Consider the following 25,774-nt stretch of genomic DNA (forward strand, 5'->3'; position numbering starts at 1 on the left):
AAGACTACAGCGTCACATATGGATGCCTGGTTTGAGTCCTGGCTCCTCCACTTCCAATCCAGCTTCCTGCTTGCGTGTACCCGGGGAAGCAGCAGATGATAGCTCAAGTACTTGAGTCCCTTTTGCATACATAGGAGACTCAGACTGAATTCTGGCTCCAGGCTTCACCCTGGCCCTGCCCTCGCTGTTGCCAGCATCTGGGGAGTGAACCCTGGATGGAAGATCTCTTATCTTTCTGACTCTGTGACTCCCCGCCTTTCAAGTAAAATGAAAATTTAAAAAAACAACTAAAAACTATCTGTTGTGACAACTTTCTGTTTTTTCTACTTCAAAAAGTTCACGAAAACTGGAACTAAAAGATGTTTATTTTGATGTAAAAAACTTTAAAAATATGCATTGTGCTTGTATAGTAGACATTTTCCATGAATTTTTTGAAGATCCCATTTCCGTGTATACATGGGTTTCAAACATTTTGTTGTGCCAAAATAAACTTATCTTTTAGTTCCATTTTTCTACAAACTTTTTCAAGTACTCTCGTAGCATCACAGCAGGAAAAGTAGTATTCAGCTTAAAAACTGAAAGTCTTTCCATGTTGCGTGGAGGTGCTGTAAAGCTGCTGGGCTGGGTGAGATGTGAAAGACAATTGTAATAAAGGAGTAATGGGAGGCCGGTGCTGTGGCGTAGCGGGTAAAGCTGCCGCCCTTAGTGCTGGCATCCCATATGGCTGCCAGTTCGAGTCCTGGCTGCTCCACTTCTGATCCAGCTCTCTGCTATGGCCTGAGAAAGCAGTAGAAGATGGGCCAAGTTCTTGGGCCCCTGCGCTCGCATGGGAGACCCAGAGGAAGCTTTTGGCTCCTGGCTTTGGATCAGCCCAGCTGTGACTGTTGCGGCCAATTGGGGAGTGATTCAGTGGATGGAAGACCTCTTTTGCTCTCTGCCTCTGTCTTTTTAACTCTGCCTTTCAAATAAATAAATAAATAAATCTTAAATAAATCTTTAAAATAAAATCTTAAAATAAATGAATAAATCTTAAAAACCAGGAGTAATGGGTAGTGCATGGTGTTGGATGGCAGAGTTCTAAGGTAACACCCACGAGTGACTGTGGGGCTGATCATTTGAGCATCTTGAAAGAACTGGGAGAGAGCTGTCATCAGCAATTGATAAATATTTCAGGGTCAGTCATCCTTACAGTTGCCTGCACTGGAAAATATTTAAATGTAAGTGCAGTTATTTATTTTTCTTTCATTGCTTTATTCTGTAATCAACGGCACTTTCCATGTGCCAGCTTTGTGCTAAGCTTTATGGAGAGAAAGAGAGAAGGCACAGGCCCTTCCTGCAAGAAGTGCTTACTGAGGAAGAGAGACAGCTAAATAAACAGGAGCACATTTAAAAGGTCAGGGAAAATGGAATTAAAAGATAAATTTATTTTGGTGCAAAACATTGGAAATCCACATATGCTAATAATAAGAATTCAAGGAGCAGATGTGGACACTTAGCTTGCTGTGATACCGAGCAAGAACCACCTGTTCTTTAGAAAGGGGGATAAGGGGGTGCCAGGAAAGGCCCTAAGAGAGAGATGGTACCGATCCCAGTCACTAGTCACTGTTGCCTGCTATGACCTTTTTTTTTTTTTTTTTTTTTTTGGACAGGCAGAGTGGACAGTGAGAGAGAGAGAGCTTTTGCCGTTGGTTCACCCTCCAGTGGCCGCCACGGCTGGCGCGCTGCAGCTGGCGCACCGCACTGATCTGAAGCCAGGAGCCTGGTGTTTCTCCTGGTCTGCCATGCGGGTGCAGAGCCCAAGGACTTGGGCCATCCTCCACTGCACTCCTGGGCCACAGCAGAGAGCTGGCCTGGAAAAGGGGCAACCGGGACAGAATCTCACGCCCCGACCGGGACTAGAACCTGGGGGGTGCTGGCGCCGCAGGCAGAGGATTAGCCTATTGAGCCGCAGCGCCGGCCCGCCTGCTATGACTTTTAAAACTCATTTATTTGACAGACAGGGACACAGACGGAGAGAGAGAAAGAGGGGGGAGAGACAGAGAGAGAGAGAGAGAGAGCGCTCTCATCTTGTAGTTCACTTTCCGAATGCCTACAACAGCCAGGGCAAACCAGGGCACAGGCCTCTAGCAGGAAACTCCATCAGAGTTTCCCACGTGGGTTGCAGGGACCCAACTATTTGATCCATCACCCGCCGCCTCCCAGGGAAGCTTCAGCAGGAAGCTGGAATCAGGAGTGGAGCTGGGACTAGAGCCCTGGCACTCCACTATGGGGTGCGAGTATCCCAACTGCTGCCTTCGCTGCTGCCCCAAATGCCCATGCCCACCCATCTTGACACATCCACTGCTTCTAGGGTTACGTGGGAGCAGTGTGGCCACAGACGTGTCTCGTGTTTCAGGGTTTTGTCGTGACATCTGATTTCTGACATATAATCAATGCAAAGGATCATTTGTCTCCTTCACGCTAATGACTCCTCTCAGAGCGCGCGCACTGGATCATTGGGTGGAAATGTTTGTATTTTTAATACATTTGTGGCATGTGGGATTTGAAACTTTTCAAACATATATCGGACAACTTTGAAATGCATCTTGGGGGGGACCACAAAATACTTCCCTTACTGTTGTACTCTTGGTAATTTCGGGATTACTTTTGGAACTGTTTGCTTTGCCAGGAATTTGCCTGTAGACTTTGAAAAGTCATCAATTTTCCTATGTGCTTGTGAGAGACAGGCTTGTCCAATCTGGGCTTGGATTTCACCTTGCCTTGATTAAGGCATCTGCTTTTCTTACACATTAAATTGGATTCCGAGATCTCTTAAATCTTCTTGCCAAATTTGCAGGAAGCGTCCTCTTTAGGGGTCAGGTATTTGCAGGAGTGCTTGCCAGCAGTTCATTCTCCACGTGGAAACAAGACACTGCATTTCTGCTTCTTCCTGGCTACAGTTGGGGCACCTGCCATTCTGCACTACCCTAGCTGGGCTTCCACGCTTATTTTTGCACCCCTTGGGGGTTGAGCAGCCTCTACCAACCCCACCCCACTGACTGAATTGGAAGCATTCCCCTTCAGAGCTGCAGACCTGACCTTGCTGTCCCTTCTGCTGTGCTCCTGTCCCTTGATTCCTTCTTTCCAGGTCAGCTTCTGTTCTGCCCACCTTTTCAGTACTCAGGCTCTGGCTTTCAGGGCTCGCTGTCCCCACCCCCTGCTTTCCACGCCACCTGCTTTCCACGGCTGTGCTCCTCCATTGCCACCTGGCATCCACCCTTCTCCTCCAACCCCTCCCCCAGCCACACTGGCCTCCTGCTTCTTGCTCAGCAGGAGAGTTTTGATCCTGGCCTCTCCCTCTCTTGGAATCTGTTGCCCAAACAGCCTGTGGCTTGTTCCGACAATGCCTTCAGGGTTTTGCTCCAATGGAGTCATCTCAGTTCTATCTGCTGTATTTGTGTCAGTCTCCTCTCTTTGGAATGTAAACTCCTATAAGGCCACAGATTTTTATCTTAACCTCCAGGGCCTTTAACAGTTCATCAAAGTGCTTGGGTGGTACCTGTTGAATAAAGGAATGAATGGTTTCTTGCTTGGGAGCAGAGTACAGATGAAAGGTGCTGCTATGGCTTTGAGAAGCTGTGCCCAGGGCAGCGCAGTGGTGCCCATGGAGCCCTGAGAAGCTGTGCCCAGGGCAGCGCAGTGGTGCCCATGGAGCCCTCACCTGCCTCGTCCCTGGCTGGTGGAGACCAGCTGGGCCCCAAGGCCCTTTGAAATGCCAGCACTCTGTCACAGTCCTGGAAGTGAGATGACGTTTGTGCGAAATGCTATTTGATATGACTTCACAACTTGTTGTTATAGTCTTCTATGTCTATAGTCTGCGATGGTTAAGTGCCTCCTTTAAAGGAAAAACAGTAGCTGAAGTAAGCAAAACACTGCTTCTAATGAAGGGGTAAAAATGAATGCATTTTCATTTACTGCTGTGTTGGCTGTCTCTTTTTTTAAAAATAATGTATTGATACAAATTTTAAAGGAATTACCATTTTCTGTTGTTAAAGGTATGTAATGCATGCATGCCTATTTTTGTCAAGTAGAAGAGCTATAGTAATCATTTTTTCCTGTTTTTAGCTTTCCCTTCTGCGGAGGCAACTTTAAGAAAGGAAGACTTCCCTGTGACCTCTGCTTACGTCCCTGGAATATCCCTTCCCTTCCCAGGTGAGTGTACCGCTTTGCTTTGATTCATTCTGAGCAGAGGTATTGATTCTCTGAAAAACCTGTGTCATTGTTATAATAAGGCAAAGAGCCTTTTTGCTACCTGGCAAGAAAAAAAAATCAGAAAAATTGGAACAAAAAAAAAAGCTTCAAAAAAAGAAAGAAAGAGATAGAGAAGAAAACTCTGACGTTCCGAGGTCCCTGCCAGGACCAGGGTGCCAGGGATGATGATTTGCTGTTCCAAGGTACTGTGGGTGCACCTTCTAGAATATTCTGCATGTTACTGTTTGTTGTATGCTCTGTTCTGTTTATCGGTAAATCTCCCAGGTATTTGAAATGCCTCTGTTAACGCACATTTGATTTGAAGACAACTGAAACACTAAACATGGTGACACTTCCATGAATGTTCTGTGGTTGGGGGTGGGGTCAGTAGCAAGGGCAGGGGGATCTCCACATGGGCATTGAAGCTGTCAGTATTTAAAGGTTCAGCCGGGTCTTTTTTTTTAAAGTGGCCTCTTGTTTAAGGTGACCGGAAAAAGACATGGAGGCATGAAAGAAAATGACCTGTAATGTTCTTGCGGCCAAACTTTTTTGAATTTAATCATCTTAACACTTGAAACTTCCTGAGAAATGTATGTGCCAGTGGTTTTGAAAGGAATTCACAAACACTGATCCCTAGGCCCTGTTCATGTGATTGCAGTTGCAGGAAATAAACTAGAAGCTCCCTTTGTGTTTGGCTTCTTGTTATCTTAATCAAACTTAAGTAGATGATAAAGTCAGTTTCTCCTTGAAAGTTTCCTTTTTCAAAACTTCTATGGGACCGGTTTTTGCTCTTGATGCTGCGAGTGCCAGAGACTGGAGAGAGATCGCTGGGAGCCCTAACAACCCTTGTGCCTTTCTTTGGTGTTCAATGGTCTCCAACAAAGCATGTGCTAGTTTTCCCTGGACACCTTTCTTTCCCCATCTGAGATTTCCTAATGCTGGCCCTCCATGACAAGTGATTTGTTCTTGCCCCGGCTCATCTTCCTTTCACACCAGCAGCGCTGACTTTCCCAGGTCAGCACTTTGCCGGAGAATGACTCAGAGCTCAGGTTCCCCAGTAGGGTCAGGTGTGGGTCCTCTGAGGCCACTTCACCTGACCTTGAACCAGGTCTCCAGAGGGAATGGGGAAAGTGGGCCATGGTGATGCGGTCCACCACGCAGTCCACTGGAGCCAGTCTGCCTGCTATGCTTTTAAACAAAATGGGGGAGGGAAGGACATTCTTAGGAAAAGAAATTAGGAGTTTCGACTTAAAATAAAGATTTCATTTATTTGAAAGGCAGAGTTACAGAGAGAGAGGGAGACACAGGAAGAGAGAAGGAGATCGATCTTCTCTCTGCTGGTTCACACCCCAAATGGCCTCAACAGCCAGACCTGGAGCAGGCTGAAACTAGGAGCTTGGAACTCCATCTGGGTCTCCCACATGGTTGGCAGGGGCCCAAGCACTTGGGTCATTTTCTGTTGCTTTTCCAGGCACATTGGCAGGGAGCTGTATCTGAAGTGGAGCAGTCAGGATTTGAACTGGCACATTATGGGATGCTGACATTGCAGGGGGTGGCTTATCCAGCTGTACTCCAACACGAACCCAAAACTAGGAGTTTTAATGTTTTCTTCTTATTCACAAAAATTAAACAGGCTGCTACAAGCATGGCTACAGAGAGAATTCCTTTCCTAATGAAGACTACTCTGATATTCCAGAAAGTGTAATTCTATTATATTTGAGAATTTTAGTGCCCATTGTTCGAGAGATTCAAGAGTTTGAGGATTTCATACACATTTATTATGAAGTTCAAGAATGATTATGATTTGAAACACTAAGTTATCAATTAAGCTCGTTGGCATGTTTTCAATGTTCTGTTTTCATCAAACCAAAGACAAATCCTGTGATACTACGTGTGCATTGCTCTGCTGTTGTTAGTTGTTGTTACTTATTAATGCTTTAATGAGTCACTGTGAGTATGGAGACTGGTTTTCTTAAAAAAAACAAGAGGAAGAAACGAAAGGAAAGGTGGTTGGGTTGAGGCAGTTCTGTGTGAAAAGACTGCCCCGTGACTGTGCCAGAGACCTGAATGGTTCATCTGTCGTCATCACTGGCCCTGAATCCTCATTGTGCAGATGAGGGATGTGGGACTCCAGAGGTTGCTGCGTGGTTAGACACACAGTGAGTGGGAAGCTGAAGTCTACCCGAAACTCTTCTGATGAATCCCCAGTGGAGCCTTGACAGTTGATTCCTTCGTAATGACAGGGTCCTTATCAATGCAATGGGAAAGTTGACCACAGGAAGTTAGGCAAGGGGGAAGATTACAGGGAAACATGGATGACTGGTGGGGTATTAGGGTGATTCCACAGACACCAGCAAAGTCTTCAAGTAGTCAAAGAAGGGAAGAGACAGAAAAGTCAAGGAGGGGCCGGCGCTGTGGTGCAGCGGGTTAACACCCTGGCCTGAAGCCCCAGCATCCCATATGGGCACCGGTTGGAGACCTGGCTGCTCCACTTCTGATCCGGCTCTCTGCTACAGCCTGGGAAAGAAGTACAAGATGGCCCAAGTCCTTGGGTCCCTGTACCCACATGGGAGACCCGGAAGAGACTCCTGGCTCTTGACTTCAGATAGGCACAGCTCCGGCCATTGTGGCCAATTGGGGAGTGAACCATCGGATGGAAGACCTCTCTCTCTCTCTCTCTCTCTCTCCCTCTCCCTCTCCCTCTCTCTGTCTCTCTCTCTGCCTCTCTTCTCCCTGTGTAACTGATTTTCAAATAAAAATAAATAAGTCTTTAAAAAAAAAAAAGTCGAGGAATGAGAGATAGAGACTGGAGAGCACCCAGCACCCATATTGGAGAGAAGGACGTGCACCGTGACTGCAGCTCTGCCCAGAGATAAGCTGGAGTTTCAGCACCTCCCTGTCTCTTCCCTCCCTGTCCGGTGTCTGCTCCCATTTCCAGGTGTGAGTGGGGAAAAGGGTCAGGTGCTCTGAGAGGCCGGGGGAGACGTGGTGCTCCATGCTCGTCCAGACCTCTGCTTAGTGACCTCTCTCTTCCATTAAGTAGGATAAAACCTTGTTAAATAGTCCGTATTTTTGAAATGAATCTGTCTTCAAGGATGTGATAGAAAACCTTGAAAATATTCTTAGTGTGCATTTATTTTCCTTTGAGAAATAACCCTCTTCATCAGGGGAGAGACAGCACCTTTGCCCTCCTTGCGTGGTCTGTGGGTGCTGTTGGACGTTTACTCTCAACTTCTCAGAGTGCTGGTCTACCACTGTCCTGAAATACTCTTCATTTGCCTTTACCTTTGCTCCACAGGTCTAGGTTTTCTATAGGATGCTTAAAAAGATTTTTTTTTTAATTTAATAGAGAGAGAGAGAGAGCGCGCTCTCATTGGTTGGTTCAGAGAGAGAGAGAGAGAGAGAAAGCTCCCATTGGTTGTGTCGCTCCCCGTCTTCATGGAGGAACGACACAGGACCCTGCGCTGTCCTTCTGTCTGCTCGGCTCTCCCCGGGCTTGCTGCTGGTTCTTCCCGGGTTGGCTACTATCCCTTCCACCTCCGTGGAAGGGCAGTTCCCCCTGGCCACATTCCCCACTTCCGCAGGGGAGCGGCACACCGCCGGCCGGCTCTTCTCGGGGGCTGCACAGGTGTTCCCCTTAGATGTTCCCCTTAGATGTTCCTGGTGCATGCCGTCTCTCTCCTCCTTTATAGTCCTCCTCCGCCAATCCTAACTCGGCTGCCCACACGCCGAGTACGCTGCTCTCCAATCAGGAGCAAGTCCTACAGTTTATTGGTTGAACTGGAGGCAGCTGTGCGGAAGCTGTTTACTTCTCTCCCAGCGCCATATTGTGGGAGAGCAGATGCATAGAATAAGTCTTAATTCCAGTAACTCAGTCCAGTCCGGGCTGCTCCCCACAGGTTGGTTCAATCCCTAAATCCCTGCTGTGGCTTGAGGCCAAAGCCAGGAGCCAGAGACTCAGTCCAGATCTCACATGAGTAGCAAGGACCCAACTATGTGAACCATCAGCTGCTGCCTCCAGGGTCTGCATTAGCAGGAAGCTGGAATCTGGAAGGCAGGCTGGATTTGAACCCAGGCACTCTGCTGTGTGATACTGCCATCCTAAGCAGCATTTTAACCACTAGGCCACATTCATGCCCCTCTGTAGAACACAGTTAAACTCAAGCAGAGCATCATCCTTGGCCAAAGAGAGTCAGCCTTCAGTGTGACAGTCATGGAAGAGCCTGCCTGCCGCGGGGATGAATCCTCGCCAAGTGACTGTTACGATGCTGTGTTGACCTTTCCTCCCTGTGTGCTGGCACAGCCCCTCTTCAACTACAGACTTCTCTAGCACCAACTTAGCTGCATGCCGGCCACATCCCTTGGATCTCTGCTCTCACGCCAGTCCATCCAGTGAGCGGAAAACTCTCTTCCAAACACTCTTCTCATCCTGTTACCTCCCTGCTCCAAAACCTTGCTTCTCCCACTTTCCTATCGATTAAATTAAGATTCGCCAGCCACCTCTGTTCTGGGTTCTCCACACTTACTGAAATTCAGTCCCTGTTGAGCATCCCTGATGCACAGTGCTTGGAACCAGCAGAATTCTTTGGATTTGCATATCTATAGTGCGATATCCTAGGGATGGAACCCAAGTCTAAACCTAAAATTCATTTATGTTTCATATGCTTCTTGTACACATAGCCCAAAGACAATGTTATACAATGTTTTTTAAAAAATAATTTTGCGTATGAAGCAAAGTTTCATCTTATGGAATTTTCCATGTAGGGCATCAGGTTGGCACTCAGAAAGTTTGAGATTTTGGATTTCTAGATTAGGGCTGCTCACTCTGTATACATTACTCCTCTGTGGAATCCTTACAATTTGATTCTTGCCTCCTAAAGCCCTGGAGTTTCTTTAAGGCCCATTTAAAGTCAATTTTTCTTTAAATTTTTTTGAACAGACTCTAAGAATTCTTTCCATTCATTTACCCAGTTATTCATTAACAAAATTCATAGAAGATATTTCTTTACATTTTAATATATATCATGTATGCTTGTAAGTAGTTTTAAAATTATCCTTTTATCCTTTGCTTTATTTAAGCATTCATATGTGAGTACCTCCAAAAGTTCATGGAAAATGGAATTAAAAGATGAATTACTTTCAGTGCAAATGCTTTGAAATGCATGTCTTGTGTTTTTGTAATAGGCAGTTTTTCATGAACTTTGTGAACATCTGTGTTATACATGGATGTCCAGTTTTTTGCTGCTAAATAAACTTACCTTTTAATTCCATGTTCCACTAGCTTGTTGAAATACCCTTGAATGTTACCTCTCAAATTGTGAATTTACTTTGAAATTTTCCATAAAACTCGGGCTCTCCAGTGTGAGGGGCTGTCTGTTCAGTGTAGCCCAAGCTGGGAGATCGGAGGCGAAGGCTCTCAGCCTATAGGGGCTTTCAGCCTGTTTTGTAGCATCAGCACTGTCTCATGGACTGATTAATGAGCTTCCTGACTGAGGGATAACGTCATTCACCAGCCCTGGGAGTCCTGCATGAAAAAAAAAATTCATTCAGTCACACTGAGTGGAAAGCTGATGTCTGTTCTTAAATGCCTATAGTAGAGCAACATCTTTTTTTTTTTTTTTTTTTTTTTTTTAAAGATCTATTCATTTGAAAGGCAGAGAGAGAGGGAGACCTTCCATTCACTGATTTACTCCCCAATGGCTGCAATGGCCAGGACTGGGCCAGGCAAAAGCTGGGAGCCTTGAACTCTGAATCTCTCATGTGGGTTATAGAAGCCCAAGCACTTGGGCCTGTCTTCCACTGCTTTCCCAGGTCTGCTGTTTCGCCAGGTGCATTAGCAAGGAGCTAGAACAGAAGTGGAGCAGCTGGGGCTGGAACAGGTGGTTGTATGTGATGCTGGCATCACAGGTGGCAGCTTGACCTACTGAGCCACAGTGCTGGCTCCGAGTGACATCTTTTAAAACTTTTAGAAGTTACGTATTTTTATTTTACCTGAAAGGCAGAGAGGCAGAGAGTGTATCCCCTGATTCACTTCCCAGATGCAGCAACATCAAGGCTGGGCCAAACTAAAGCCAAGAGCCTAGAATTCTATCTGGGTCTCCCACATGGGTGGCAGGGACACTAGTACTTGAGCCATCATCCGCCAGGGCATGCGTTAGCAAGAAGGGGATCAGAAGAAGAGTATCGAGACCGTACTATGGTACAGCAGGTGAAGTTACTGCCTACAATGCTGACATCTCATATGGGTGCCAGTTCATGTCCTGGCTGTTCCACTTCCAGTCCAGTTTCCTGCTAATGGTCTAAGAAAGCAGCAGAAGATGGCCCAAGTGCTTGGGCCCTTGCACCTATGTGGGAGACCTGGATGAAGGTCCTGACTCCTGACTTCAACCTGGCCCAGCTCTGGTTGTTGCGGCCATTTGGGGAGTGAACTAATGGATGGAAGATCTCTCTATCTCTCTCTCTGTAACTCTGCCTTTCAAATAAATAAACTTAAAAAAAAGAATATCTGGGATTCAAACCAGATACTTAGATATGGGATGTGGTCATCAAATGCAGTGACTTAAGCCAGTGTGGCTGATGCCTATTCCTAGAGTGACATCTTAATGGGCAAGGGGAAAACATAGTCTAGAGGAAAATAACTAGCATCTCCTCCAGAGGGAAGCACAAACCCCAGACAGCGCAGAACACTGCAAGTAGAAACAGGATTACAGTTTTCCTGGTTTGTGGAGCCCACTTCAGGCTAACTCTCCCGGGTAAAGGAACGCCTCTTATCCTTACATCTCCACTCACTCAGGATTTCCATCTGTGTATTCAGAGTCCCTTATGACTCCAAGAACACAGTCATGTACATGTTGTGGTGTGTGCATATATGAGGGTCACATGAATTAACATCCTGGCAAATTCTTCTGCTTTGTCCTAATAGATTTTCTGCACCTTGAAGGAGGGAATCTTTTAACTCTGACTTTAATTTAGAATCCAACACAGATACTTGTAATTAAAGAGAATTAAAAATGTTTGCGGAATTTAATAAGACTGGAAGTTTTTTATGCATATGAAAATCACTATATGTTCCTCATCTGCCTTTTGGATTTATTATTTGCAAAGCAGAGAGAGAGAGAGAGAGACAGGTAGACAAAGATCTCTCATCTGCTGGTTCGCTTTCCACTTGCCTGCAACAGCCAGGGCTGTGAACCTAAGATCCAGATACCCCATGTGTGTCTCTCACATGGGTATCAGGGACCCAGGTACTTAAGCCATACCTGCTGCCTCTCAGCGTGCACATTAGCTGGAAGCTGCGATAGGAAGCAGAGCCAGGACTCGAACCCAGGCACTTTGATTTGAATGCAGGCTTCACAAGTGGTATCTTAACATCTTGCCATGTACCTGCCCTTATCTGCCCTTTTAATCACTGCCTCTCACCAGCCCTGATGGCAGCATCTTCAGATATAAGACATAGCAGCAGGACTTCCTTGAAAGACAGAGAGATATACTAGTGGGAAAAAAGCAAGGAGAAAATAAAATCAGAAACAGAAAAGGAGAAAAAAATTGAGTTGCTTAGATTTTATCATAGTTGGATGTCATGGTATACAATTAGAAGCATTTGGGCTTAAACTTTAGTCAAAAGAGGGAGTAATCAAGGCACAATTAGTTTTATGAAAAAGGCTCCTTAAATCTGCTCTCTTCAACCGCATTTAAAATGCAGTTTTTTGTTAACAGAATTCAGGTTGCATACAATTTTGTTTTTTAGCTCAAATTGATTGTTCCCTAAGAATTCCCAGTCAGAGGTTCAGTTATTTGTGGTTAACTCCAATAAGTGCCTTCATTCTGGAATTTGGGGGAGGTACCACCTCAGAAGATCACACATCGGGGCTGGTGAAGAGTACAGCCATGGCCTGTCCCCACTGCTCACAGTTTGCCTTGGTTCCCGTCCAGTGTGTTAATGCAGTCTTCATTCCAGCAAAGAGACATCTGCGGGGCAGACACCTGCATCCTGTGTTGGAGACCTTGGGTTTGAATCTGGCTCTGCCTTCCCGACTCTGGTTTCCTGCTAGTGCAGACCCTGAAAGGCAGAAGTGATGGCTCAAGTAATTGGGTTCCTGCCACTCATGTGGGGGATCCAGGTTGAGTTTCTGGCTCCCAGCTTTTGTACCAGCCCAACTCTAGTTATTGCAGGCATTTGGGGAGTGAGCCAGTGCATGAGAGCCCTGTCATCTGTCTCTCAAGTAAAAATAAAAATGCTGTATTTAATTAATTAATTAATTAATTAATATATATGTGTGTGTATATATATATATACACACACAAACCCCATACACATGTAGTTAAATGAGGGTTAAGAAGCTTTCCTACCCTAAGATGCCAACATTCTCAGTCATTTCTCAGAAGAGATGAAAACCGCCTATTTGAAAAGTCATTTTGAGAAGGAGGGCAACTCTGAGTGCTGTGATCAGAAGTGAAAAGAGTGTCGAGGAGCTCTGGAAACTGATCAGTTTCAGGCAGGCTGGAAGCCTTGGTTGCACGAATGGATGCTGTGGCGAGTTCCTTGACGGCTCAAGTCTGTGGCATCCGAATGCTCACACTACGGGACCGTCTTCAGGTCTTTGGTTCTACACTTAGGAGATGCCCAGTGGTCCGATGTGTTCTCAGAAGCCTTGGGGCCCTCCCTGAGGGTCTAGGCTCCTGTGAGGGCTGTGACCAGCACTTCCCTGGCTGCCATTTGAATCGTGTACCATATGGTGGAGGGAAATAGGAGTTCACCCAGTGTACTGATGGTGTGCTCCTCACCTAAAACACTGTTTGAAGCATCATTTCACTGGCAGTTGACCTCCAAGTGTCAAGAGTTTCTCATTTCAATTTCACTTCTCATTTAAGTGATTTTTTTTTTTTTTTGGACAGGCAGAGTGGACAGTGACAGAGAGAGAGAGAGAGAGAGAGAGAGAGAAAGGTCTTCCTTTGCCTTTGGTTCACCCTCCAATGGCCGCCGCGGCCGGCGCCCTGCAGCCAGCACACTGAGCTGATCCGATGGCAGGAGCCAGATACTTATCCTGGTCTCCCATGGGGTGCAGGGCCCAAGTGCTTGGGCCATCCTCCACTGCACTCCCTGGCCACAGCAGAGAGCTGGCCTGGAAGAGGGGCAACCAGGACAGAATCCGGTGCCCCGACCGGGACTAGAACCCGGTGTGCCGGTGCCGCAAGGCAGAGGATTAGCCTAGTGAGCCACGGCACTGGCCATTTAAGTGATTTTTATAGCATTCTGTATGCTCTCCTTCCTTCCTTCCTTCCAACAGTAGTGGGCTTAAGCTTCAGTGTGTTTTTAAAGATTTATTTATTTTAAAGAGTTAGAGGGAGAGAGAGAGAGAGAGAGAGCGAGCATGCACACACAGAAAGATCTTCTATCTGTTGATTCACTCCCCAAATGACTGCACCAGCCAGGGCTGGGCTGGGTGGAAGCCAAAAAATCCCTCTGGGTTTCCGATGTGGGTGCTGACCTAAGAACTTTAGCCATTTTCCACTGCTTTCCCAGGTGCATGAGCAGAGAGCTGGATCAGAAGTGGAGTAACTGGGACTTTTGGTGCTCCTGTGGGATACTGGCACTGCAGGCAGCAGCTTAAAGGCTATGCCACAATGCTGGCCCCAAGCCTCAGCTTTTGAAACTAGACTTTTCACTGGAAAAAAGAATGCCACATAGGCCCTTCCTCTCTGTGCTGCACATAGAAGCTTCACTCTTAAAGATTTATTTATTTATTTGAAAGTCAGAGTTACACAGAAAGAGGAGAGGCAGAGAGAGATAGAGAGGTCTTCCATCCAATGGTTTACTCCCCAGTTGGCCACAATGGCCAGAGCTGTGCCGAACTGAAGCCAGGAGCCAGGAGCTTCTTCCAGGTCTCCCACGTGGGCGCAGGGACCCAAGGACTTGGGCCATCTTCTACTGCTTTCCCAGGCCATAGCAGAGAGCTGGATCGGGAGTGGAGCAGCCGAGTCTTGAACCATCACCCATATGGGATGCCGGCGCTTCAGCCCAGGGCGTCAACCCACTGTGCCACAGCACTGGCCCCGAAGCTTCACTCTTAAGCCATTCACTTGGATAGGTCTCAAGAGGTTGCTGTCAGGCACCAGCAGAGGTTTTGTAGCATTACTAAGAGAATGATGGCAAATATTCTCACCAAGCTGCATTCGGTTTTAAGCACAGCACGAGGAGGAGCAGCTTTCAGCTTGCACCCCTCCAGGACCCTCCCTCCAGACACTCCCTTACAGGTGCACAGGGGGCCAGAGCAGACAGAGCCGTACTTCCTGTGTGCTCTGCCTCACTCCTGCCTCTGCGTCCCTGTTGTGAACCTGGCAGCAGACAGCAAAAGCAAGGAAAAGGCAGGGCTTCCTCTCTTTACTCTCTTATTTATTTGTCCTTCATGCTGTAGTTTTTCGGGGGGGGGGTGTCAGGTGGGGCAGGGAAACCTTTTCTCAGAGAAGGATCGTACCTCTCCATTTAACCAACCAGAAAGTCTTGAAAAGCTGACCCATTTAGAGTTTGCATTGAAGAATTTGACTCTCTGGGCTTCTAGTACCAGAGGATGCATGTGTTGAACTTGGTCAGCAAAGGTCACCTTCCTTTTGAAGGAGGACAAGGAATGTTCCTGCAAAACACCTGGCGTATTTATTTAGAAAGGATTTTAAGGCTGTTCGCTGCCCGCCTCCTCCAGATGTCTGATTTTTCTACCTTGAACCTTCCACAGGACGTTCGCCTGTTATGTAACATGCTGCATCCTGCTTCTGAGCTGTGGTTCATTCCCCACTGCAGTCCTGGGCACTGGCTCTCTGAACACTGCGTTTGCCTGTGTGCAGTGGTCTCGGGACAGCCAAATCTTCAGCTCTCCTGAGGCAGTCCACAAGAGCATTGACCCAAAGTAAATGGCCTCATTTCGTGGCTTGGAAGGCATCTTTCATATTTTTAACAGCCATTGGTCATTAAGTCATTAAGCATTCTATTAAAGCATGCTAAGTCCAATAAAGAAGAATTACATGAATATGTAACTCCAAATCTCCCATTAAGAAACAGAAAATTAAGAGATCACTTGAAAACATTTTATGCCGAATCTGCACCATTTTAGGGTTCCTCATTGTACCTTAGTAATGGTACTTGACATTATCCATGTTTGCACTAGCTTACTAATTTTAAATACAACAACCATAGTTCAGAGCATTTTATGATTACTAGACATTTGCATCCAGTTGGTATCTTATCTTTAAAACTACTAAAACCTTGCTTTGAAGTGCCATCTGAAGTGTTCTTCTGTCTCCGGCTAATAACTTACCACTTGATTGGCACTTGGCCTCATCCGTAAGTAGGACCACTGCGTGCTGCCTAGGATGTTCCATAGAGAGAGGTGCTTCTGTTTGAAACACATGTGGTATTGCTGGGATATGCAAAATACTTCACCACCCACCACCTGTGGTTTCCAGGCCCCTCAGTTTTCGGTGACAGATGGTGATACACTAAGTGTGCGTTTCAATTCTGGTATGTTTCCTAGTAAAGACAGTGGAATGTTAATGGACTAACAGCTCCACTGTGTAGTGACTGCCATGATGTTGCACCAGTAGAAGCATATGGAACTAGTGCTTTGCTTAGTATATATTGGACACTTCCTAGGCTCTGGTCCTGGTATTAATTAAGCATATAATGCGTGTCATCTCCTTTATCACAATGAGCACATCCCTGATCTAAAAATCAGAAATTCCAAAATACTTCAAAACCTGACACATTTGAGGGCTCATATGACACCACAAGTGGCAAACTCCACACCATGAAACTTTATTGAATGCATAAAATTACTTGAAATATTATATAAAATTACCTTCAGGCTAAATGTATAAAGTGCATATGAAACATAAATGAATTCTGTGTTTAAACTTTGGTCCCATTCCCCAAGATACCTCATTATGTATATGCAAATATTCCAGAATCCGAAACCCAAAAACACTTGTGCTTGTAACTGTTGTACGTAAAATGGAGTTGCGGGGTAAGATTCGAGCCCATGCTGTCTGGTTGCAGATCCTGGGTCCCTTTCAGCCACCCAGCATCGAGGGGGACTGGCTTCAGGTTCAAAGTGCTTCATATGCATTGGAGAGAAATTCTTTCTTCCTATGTAGAAACCGTGTTCTTTGGCAGATTAACTTTACCGAAGCTTTCTCTGAACAAAAGAACTTGTTACAGATGCCAACCTGGCATTCTGTGTCAGGTATGTTTATCATATAGTGGTCCCAAGGAGACGTCTCTGCTGATGTCTGTCACCTCCATCATCATCTGGGGCCTGTGGCAGTCTGAGACTCAGGTCACTGGGCCTTGATCCCCATCACTAGTTCTCTGGTTTCTGATACAGTAGCAACTGCAGGAATTTGTGTGTTTCTCAGCCTTTCCATTTTACAAGGCACATTTACTTCAACAGCCTTGTGAGTGTGGACAACTTTTATATCAGTTTTATTGGTGAGGCAACAGAAATATAAGAGAAAAATGATTCTTCTACATTCTGTAGGTCAAAACAGGAAAAACCAAGCCTTAAGTCCATTCACCTACTCCTACATCACAGCTCCAAACTAGACTTGTCGCTAAGACCAGCCCCTCTTGGGTTTATCAGTAGAGTGAACAGATTAAACTCATCAGTGATTTTTCAGGCTATGCTTCCTAGAGTATTTGGAGTTTCATAGATGATGGTGATTGAGATGCAAAGCTCTGCTTCAGCCAGAGTGATTCTGCACCTGTCTGTTTTACATATTGATGCTCCTCTTCATCTTTGCTTTAGGTAAACCTTGTGTAGCTAAGAAATACTTTGAAACCTAACAAACATCAAGATTCTTATTATGTTCTAAGCTGTAGTCCTTAGGGGCCAATTCCAATTTAAAAATCAATGAAATTAATAGAAACAGGAGTAAATTATCAATGGGAAACTAGGATTTGGCTTACAGAATTAACTTGAGGCTTTTCGAAAGTGTATCTCTTGGGTGAGGCCAAGAAACTCTCCTAGTAGTAAAACTCAAGCCAATACCTGATTCTATCCCTTGTCCCTACTTCTAGCCCTTGACTGCTTAGAGGGGCCAGACAGATACTTCTAAAATGGAATTAAATAGAAAATTAATTTATTATGAAACATATATTAAACAATATACAGAATATCAAAATATACTTATTTTTACTCCTGTTCTAATATGTTAGAACTAGCAATATTTCACAATTAATTTTAAAGAGTAATCACAATTTTAGTTTCTTAACTAATTCTCATTTTCCAGCATGCAGAGAGTGAGAGCGTGTGCAAAACAAAGGATCTTCCCTTCTTCCCAGTCACTCCCTAGCTATCTTCATTATTTTACTGACTTGATGAATTCCCAATTTCAAATGATGTTTCTAGACATTTATCTAGTCTAGAGCTCCTGCAGTAAAATGACATTTCTAGACAGAATTCTCCATGTGTTTCACAGTTAATCTCCGAAATCTGAATTCCTCTTGCTCCTATGCTGCATTGGCCATGTTATCTTCTTTCTTGGAAGAGATTTGAGAAGAGGGATTGTATACGCTTGTTTTTATGGGGTGCTTTGAGTATGCACACTTAATTGAATAAACCAAATTATATTCCTCTCATTTCCCAAACTGGAGAAAGGCTTATGATTTCGATTGATAGTGTGCACTAGGATCGGTGCGGAAGTCACGAGGAAACTGAACGCCACTTCAGAGTTTATGCCTTCGCCCTTGGTTCAGTAGCATTCTTACAATGAAAGGAGGCGAGGGAAGAGTTATCACCACAGTTCCATGGTCAAGTGATATTTTGTCCAAAAACCAGCAAGGTCAGCCTTTGCAGCTTTTAATTCTGGCTTTTTGATCAGAGAGCTTCCAAGGTGATGCCCATGCGCTTCAACTTGTAAATTCAATCCCTTGTAAATCTGTGACATTTTTTCCTGCTTACAACAGTTTTATATTCTTACGTGTATAAATACTGCTTTTGACAGGATAGGAGATGAGTGCCATGAATATTCCACTTGCAGTGGTAAAAACTCTGTAGTACAGCTTTGGAGTTTTAGAACGACAATCAAGTGATCCAACAAGGGGCGGGCAGGAGCCGCTGAAATAAAAAGCTCCGCAGATGAGTGGGTTTACTTCACAGCCACTCTGATCAGCATCTGCCTTTTTGCATCATCCACATGAATTCGTGCACGTGAGTGCATAAGGATCATGAAATATGTTGTCACTTGAAGGTCATCAGTGGCTAAGCCCTAATTCCGACAGTTCTGAGAAAATCAGAGCTCTCTGCTAACTTTCTCATCAGCCTTGGGTGTCCGTAGTACATGGGGAATGAATGCTCCTGGTTCACTGTGACCCTCTTCCTGTGTAGTGCTTCACACACGGTGTCTTAGAGTCGCACTAATGAGTTCTGTGCTTTAATTGACTTGTGGGTGCCTTCAATTTGATTGAGTTTGCTCAGCTATGCTAGAATCTGAACCCAAAGGCCTCGCTTTCTTTCCAACTGCCTTTCCCTCCCTTGTGCCTCTTTTTCCTCTTAGCAGTTGTGATTTACTTTGGGATTATTCCAGTTGATGTGATAAATGGATTAAAATCAAAGTAAGGTTCAAAATCATTACACTAATTTGCAAGGATGCTTACTGGGAGGACCCGGTAAGCGTCGCAAATAACGCCATGGTAGAGTTTTATAGAACAGTGGTACTGTGGAGGCTTTGTTCATGATACATCTTGCTTCTGAGTTAACGTTGTTCCTTGAAAAAGTTCGCTTAGTGCTTTTTTATTATTTGATCAAGAGATTTTTCAGAACAGGGGTGGGGAACCTGTTTTCTGCCAAGGGCCATGGATAGTTACAGCATCATATGCAGGCCATACAAAATTATCAACTGAAAAATTACGCTGTTATAATATATTGAATTCCAAGTCCCACCTCAGATTGCCTTGGCCAGGCCAGACCAAATAATTTTACAGGCCTTATATGGCCCAAGGGCCAGACATTTCCCACCTCTGTCTTAGCACAGAGTAAGATGACACCAAGACCTGTTTTTACTTTTTTTTTTTTTTTTTTGACAGGCAGAGTGGACGGTGAGAGAGAGAGACAGAGAGAAAGGTCTTCCTTTGCCGTTCGTTCACCCTCCAATGGCCGCCGCGGCCAGCGCGCTGCGGCCGGCGCACCGCGCTGATCCGACGGCAGGAGCCAGGAGCCAGGTGCTTTTCCTGGTCTCCCATGGGGTGCAGGGCCCAAGCACCTGGGCCATCCTCCACTGCACTCCCTGGCCACAGCAGAGGGCTGGCCTGGAAGAGGGGCAACCAGGACAGAATCCGGCGCCCCGACCGGGACTAGAACCCGGTGTGCCGGCGCCGCTAGGCGGAGGATTAGCCTATTGAGCCGCGGCGCCGGCCCCTGTTTTTACTTTAAAAACAGTTTCTTTACTTCGGCATCTTTAAAAAAATTTATCCTTTACACATCTGTAATATGGTTTCTGCTCTTCTCATATGTTAGCAAGAGTCAGTGGAAATCCTCCAGTTAACTAGTTTCAACTCAAAATAAAGCCAAAGGTATCAGGATGCTCTTCAGAGAATTCCCTTCTGCATCCCACCTGCTCCATCTCATCATTTACAAAGACTGCCTTGAGTTTTCCCTACCAGAGCTGGTGGAGGACACTATTTGTTGACATTAACGTTAGTGCTGCCAGTTCCTTAACATTTACTAAATGATCGCTGTGAGTTCACCCCCTTGTAAGCGTGAACCTGGGGCTCCTCACTCAATCCTCACACCACCCACTTGGTGCAGATGAGAAAACAGCCCTGAACGGCTGCCGTCTGCCTGGTGAGGGTGGAGCATCGCAGGCATGGCCAGGTGTCTGCTCAGCTAATCAAGGACACTGCTGTTAATTCCAGCTCTGAAGTTGACCGCCGCATGGTGCGGACAGGGCGTTCTCGTGCTCGACTCTCTGGGCAGAATTAAGTTTGAAGCAGAATGAACACATTTCCTGTAACGAGACCTGCCCCGGGCGCAGGTGGATTCTCTCCTCGCATGGCCATTGGTCACCACTCAGGTGTCCTGCTGATACTCCTGAAGCCCCAGCTGGACGGAAGCCACTCCCTGCGGCACAGGAGAGCTGCACACGTCCTGCTTTCTGCCTTGTGCCCTCCCCTGTCTCCAGGATTTTAGGAGCAAGTCGGCCGGATCTCCCAGCATGCATTGCAGTGAAGTCTGTGGGTTGCTGTGTCACCACCTAGCCTCCATCAGAGCGTGCGCCCAGCGACTGTTGACAGATGAAAGAACAGGAAAACACGAAGCCTGGGTAGCTTTTACTCAATAATGCCAAATGCCCTACTCAGCAGGCTCCTAAAAATAAAAATCTTACCAGAAATCATAATTGATGGTGGCCCTGAAAACCCAAAGCTAGATCTCTCTTCTCCTTCTGTGTGGTCTCTGGGTTATAGGAAATGTGAGAAATGATCTCTTTGGCAGAGCACTGGTCACCATGGAAACAACTTACTAGTTTCTAAACCCTTCTGGCTAGTTCCAGGAATGTTAACTCTATACTAGTATTAAAGAAATCAAAATAAGTCTAAGATTCATATCTGGCTTTTTAATAGTTACAGTCATTGAAAAAAGACTCCTATCAAATTACAAATACATTCTCCTCATCTGAATATTACTGATAATGATGATGCTGAGTGTCGGCAGAATACCTCTGTTGCTGATTGCTGCCAGTAGGGCCTTATTTTTTCCACACCAGTTTGGGGCGCGGCATTAGATTCATGTGGAGGAATATTATTTTACTTTTGTATTATTTAAAGACCTATTTATTTGAAAGACAGAGTGACAGAGAGAGGAAGAGACACAGAAAGAGAAATCTGCCACCTCTGGTTCACTCCCTAGGTGACCACAACAACCAATTCCAGGCCAGGCTGAAGCCAGGAGCCATGAACTCCAAGCTGTGTCTCCCTCATGGGTGGCAGGGACCCGAATACTTGAGTCCTCTTCTGTTGTTTTCCAGGCGCATTAGTGAGAAGCTGGACTGGAAATGGAGCAGCTGTCGCAAGGGGCAGCGGAACCTGCTGGGGCTGCAACACATTGCTGTCCCTCATGTTGTTTAATTCTACTTCACTGTTTATGTGTTCCTTTCATCTTTTAAATTCAAACATCCTTCTGAAGACATGCTGTATTGATTACACCCTCTGGAGTCAGGGTGCACATCATTTATTTTCCCTCTTAAGAGTAGATTTTGTGTGCAGTGTTTCTATTTCTGTTCATTTCCTAGTGGGAAACTGGGACTATCTGAGGAATATGCAGAAATATTCAAGAAGACAGAGATCTGGGTTGTGATAAACTTAAATATTTAAATGCAGGTTTCTAAAAAATAATGAATACAGTTTAAAAAGTTAAACATCCAACTGATTTTAGTATTTAAATATATATGCGAAAGTCTGAGGAAAGTAAGTTTTTTCAGGCACTTTGTTGGATTCTTGCTTAATAAATAATTCAATTCTGATTCTCCTGTTCCTTCCCTGTCCCCTCTGAGTGGACTTAGTATTCCCATACATCATCTTAATTTGCAGACACTTGTTGTTTTAAATACATGTTGTTAAGTATATTTACATGAGTATTTTATTATTACATGAGTATATTATTATTTAAATGTATGTAAATACATACATTTAAATATGCTTTATTTACATGTTTTCATCTATAAATGAACATATGGCTTTATTAATAAATATTATAAAATCTCCATTACACTGTCATTCCTTTCAAAGTAGATCTCATATACAAATATCTTTTTAAAAGATTTATTTATTTTTATTTGAAAGGCAGAATGACAGAGAGAGAAAGAGAGAGATCCTCTCTCTGCCGGTTCACTCCCCAAATGCCTGCAACAGCCAGGGTTGGGCAAGACTGACACAGGCAGCCAGGAACTGCATCCATGGTTTCCCCAGTGGGTGGCAGGGTCCCCAGCCCTTGGGCCATTATCTGTTGTTTTCCCTGCACATTAGCAGAGAGCCATATTGGAAGTGGTAGAGCTGAGATTCCAAAGAGCACTCTGATCTGGGGTGCAGGCATCCCAAGCAGCAGCCTATCCTGCTGCACCGCAACACCTACCTCTCTTACATATTTTCTTTTACTATTTCTTAATATATTTTCTTTTGAATTATGTAAACATATGAAGCACATGAAGTCAGCTTCATGAAGGCTCTGCATTTATGGGTTTTTTTTGTTTTGTTTTGTTTTTTTTGACAGAGTTAGACAGTGAGAGAGAGAGAGACAGAGAGAAAGGTCTTCCTTCCGTAGGTTCACCCCCCAAATGGCCGCTACGGCCGGCGCACTGTGCTGATTCCGAAGCCAGGAGCCAGGTGCTTCTTCTGGTCCCCCATGCGGGTGCAGGGCCCAAGGACTTGGGCCATCCTCCATTGCCTTCCCAGGCCACAGGAGAGAGCTGGACTGGAAGAGCAACCGGGACAGAATCTGACGCCCCAACCGGAACTAGAACCCGGGGTGCCGGCGCCGCAGGTGGAGGATTAGCCTAGTGAGCTGAGGCGCCTGGCTAATGTGCTGTTTTAATTTAAATTTTTTTCTGAGTTCTGTCAATCTCTTCATTATCTTTCATACTTCCTGCTGGCTAATAAGCATTCAAAAACATCAGCGTTTTCTTTCAGTCTCTGTGAAGGTGTCCACACTTTCAGGCCCCTCCCAAGCGCTCTGTAGATACCTTGTGGCTCAGTTTCTCCCTGCCCTGATCCCTCCTCCTTGACCTTTCCTTTTCTGTTGTAATTTAAATTCTAGGAAATCACTTCTTTTGGAAGTCAGGAGTTAGAAACTACTCTCCTGGTTCCTTGAAATATGCAGCTTCAATGCAGTCACACCCTACAAACACTGAAGTGGCACTTCTCAAACTGCCACACACTGGGTGGTTTAAACAATGGAATTTGTTCTCTGGAATTCTGGAAATCCAAGCTGAAGGTGTTGGCAAGTTCGGCTCATGCGTTGCCTGGTTCTCTCCCAGTTTGGGGTGGTTTGCTGGCAGTGTATTATATGCCTTGGGTTGTAGGAGCATCCTCTGACCCCCATTTTAGCCTTTGCCTTCACATGATCACCTCCCTGTATATATGTCTGTTTCCAAATGTTTCCTTTTTATAAGGATCCCAGTCATGGTTGTTTAGGGGTTCACCCTACTCAAGAAATTAAGTCTTGGGGCCGGCAATGTGGTGTAGCGGGTAAAGCTGCCACCTGTAATGCCCGCATCCCATGTGGGCACCAGTTCGAGTCCTAGCTGCTCCACTTCTGAAACAGCTCTGGCCTGGGAAAGCAGTAGAAGATGGCCCAAGTACTTGGGCCCCTGCACCCGCATGGGAGACCCAGAAGAGGCTCCTGGCTCCCGATTAGCTCAGCTCTGACCTTCGAGGCCAATTAGGGAGTGAGCCAGCAGATGGAAAAACCTCTCTCCCTCTCCCTCTCCCTCTCCCTCTCCCTCTCCCTCTCCCTCTCCCTCTCCCTCTCCTCCCTCTCCCTCTCCCTCTCCCTCTCCCTCTCCCTCTCCCTCTCCTCCCTCTCCCTCTCCCTCTCCCTCTCCCTCTCCCTCTCCCTCTCCTCCCTCTCCCTCTCCCTCTCCCTCTCCCTCTCCTCCCTCTCCCTCTCCCTCTCCTCCCTCTCCCTCTCCCTCTCCCTCTCCCTCTCCCTCTCCCTCTCCCTCTCCCTCTCCTCCCTCTCCCTCTCCCTCTCCTCCCTCTCCCTCTCCCTCTCCCTCTCCCTCTCCCCTTTTTTTCTCTCTGTGTAACTCTAACTTTCAAATAAATGAATAAATCTTAAAAAAAAAAAAAACGAAATTAGATCTTTAATGGTCCAGTTCTCAAATAAAATGTTTTGAGGTACTAGGGGTTTAGACTTCCACATATGAATTTCTGGGGACATAATTCTACCCATAATACTTCCCATTACAATAAAACTTATTTTATATTCTGTGTCTGCTCAGTGATTTTACAAGTAGATCTTGTGTTTGGACCAAAATACAAATCAAACACAATTGTTGTGGATGCATCTTGAGCATTTATGCCTTGGCAACCTGCGCCAAGCAGTCCGATCATTCGCGTACTTGGAGGGCCCGTTTATCTTAACCTCATTCAAAGAATAAATTAATTGTTTCTAACTTCTGCCAACACTTGTTAGCCCCAGATGGCTGTGAAATCTCCAAACATATTTTTAACCTTTTCATCAAAAGGTAATTTCATTTTAATCCCAAGATAACCTTTTGCTTTCTTTTTTAAATATGATGACCATAATGCATATTTAAACAAAATAAGCCACAGTATTATGAAATAGAGATGTTTTGACTTTGAATCCAGATAAACTGGCTGCCTCCACAGTGGGATATTCTCCAAGTTTCAGGAATTAATTTCTCGATGGTAACTGGATTGTGATTTAGTCATGGTAATTGAAGTCATCAGCTAGTAAGACAGTTAGGCTAGGCTTCCAAGTGGTAGATAATATCTAGTGGCCTGCCACTCTCTGTACCTCTTGGTACTTGCTGTCCTCAAGCTGTGGATCTGTGCTTTACTGCTGTGAAGAAGTAGCAGCTCTATTGGTTGGAGTCCCAGTGTGAAGGTTTCATTCACTCCCAAGGGGAGACCCTAAAATAGGATTTGGAGCTATAGCATTGGCCAACTTGTACGAGTATTTCTGTTGTTTACAAGGTCTTAGGCCCTACATCAAAAACTCGAAAGGAAAGGAAATCTCCAACATGCATACTACTACTTTTTTTTTTTTTTTTTTGACAGGCAGAGTGGACAGTGAGAGAGAGAGAGACAGAGAGAAAGGTCTTCCTTTGCCGTTGGTTCACCCTCCAATGGCCGCCGCGGCCGGCGCGCTGCGGCCGGCGCGCTGCGGCCGGCGCACCGCGCTGATCCGATGTCAGGAGCCAGGAGCCAGGTGCTTTTCCTGGTCTCCCATGGGGTGCAGGGCCCAAGCACCTGGGCCATCCTCCACTGCACTCCCTGGCCACAGCAGAGAGCTGGCCTGGAAGAGGGGCAACCGGGACAGAATCCGGCGCCCCAACCGGGACTAGAACCCGGTGTGCCGGTGCTGCTAGGCGGAGGATTAGCCTAGTGAGCCGCGGCGCCGGCCATGCATACTACTTTGAAGATTTCTCTATTTGAAAGGCAGTGTTAGCAGAGAGACAGGAAGAGAGATATCTTTCTTCCTCTGTTTCACTCTCCAAAATGGCCACAACAGCCAGATTTGGACCAAGCCGAAGCCAGGAGTTCCATGCTGGCCTTTCCATGCGGGTGGAAGGGGCCCAAGTTCTTGGGACATCATCCACTGCCTTCCCTGCACTTTAGCAGGGAACTGGATCAGAAGTAGAGTAGCTGGGAATTGAAGGTGCACTTTGATATGGGATGCCGGCATTGCAAGTGGTGGCATATGGAACCTGCTGCACGCCAAAGCCAGCCCTGTGTGCCACTCAGAGTTATTTTCCAGGCCATCGCATCTTGCTTCTCCTTTCATTCAACAGAGCTGATTCTTCACCAACACTTTCCAAG

The 25,774-nt window shown here is 45.8% G+C and overlaps 1 protein-coding gene across 4 annotated transcripts in view; it reads left to right on the plus strand.

Annotated features, from left to right (window-relative positions):
• The window catches only part of FAM110B (family with sequence similarity 110 member B), a 174,847-nt gene that overhangs the window by 94,544 nt on the left and 54,529 nt on the right, over positions 1 to 25,774 (plus strand). For all 4 annotated transcript variants that reach the window (XM_051844495.3, XM_051844496.3, XM_002710506.6 and 1 more), the window contains one exon: positions 4,105 to 4,191. The gene's annotated coding sequence lies outside the window, so the exon portion shown is untranslated. The remainder of the gene's footprint in view (positions 1 to 4,104; positions 4,192 to 25,774) is intronic.

The sequence above is a fragment of the Oryctolagus cuniculus genome, chromosome 6, assembly GCF_051225735.1.
Source record: "Oryctolagus cuniculus isolate XC-2025 breed Fujian yellow rabbit chromosome 6, ASM5122573v1, whole genome shotgun sequence".
NCBI lineage: Eukaryota > Metazoa > Chordata > Mammalia > Lagomorpha > Leporidae > Oryctolagus > Oryctolagus cuniculus.